The 367-nt window shown below is 36.5% G+C and overlaps 1 protein-coding gene across 1 annotated transcript in view; it reads right to left on the reverse strand.

Moving 5' to 3' along the window:
• Window positions 1-143, reverse strand: part of LOC119589088 (protein Wnt-5b-like) — a 10,686-nt gene extending 10,543 nt beyond the window's left edge. Inside the window, exon 1 of the mRNA XM_037937664.1 lies at window positions 5-143. The gene's annotated coding sequence lies outside the window, so the exon portion shown is untranslated. The remainder of the gene's footprint in view (window positions 1-4) is intronic.
• Between the last annotated feature and the right edge of the window lie 224 nt (window positions 144-367).

Raw genomic sequence — 367 nt, forward strand, 5'->3', positions numbered from 1 at the left:
CTACCTTGAGAACATTTTGGGAGAGTGAGCAGAGCTGCTTCTGCTTGGCCACTAAATAGGTTAGGTTGTTGCATTCCTCCCTGTAGTGACGAGGAGCTAACTCGGCAGAACTCTGGATCTGAGCGCTGTTAAGGCCTAGCAACCTGGAAATAAAGCAATCATCAGTTATTCTGTAATAATTTTCTAATAGTGATTCTAAACGTGTATGCTGTGGGAAAATGCTGATATTGAATCATTCTGTGGTTGACTGCATGGTAAATTGATAAATATAGAAAAGTTTGATTTAACAAACAAAAGTTTATTGTTGTAACTAAAACGTTTAACGTCGGTGATTAACATAATGGGATTTAATTAATCAATTAATCAA

The sequence above is a fragment of the Penaeus monodon genome, chromosome 25, assembly GCF_015228065.2.
Source record: "Penaeus monodon isolate SGIC_2016 chromosome 25, NSTDA_Pmon_1, whole genome shotgun sequence".
NCBI lineage: Eukaryota > Metazoa > Arthropoda > Malacostraca > Decapoda > Penaeidae > Penaeus > Penaeus monodon.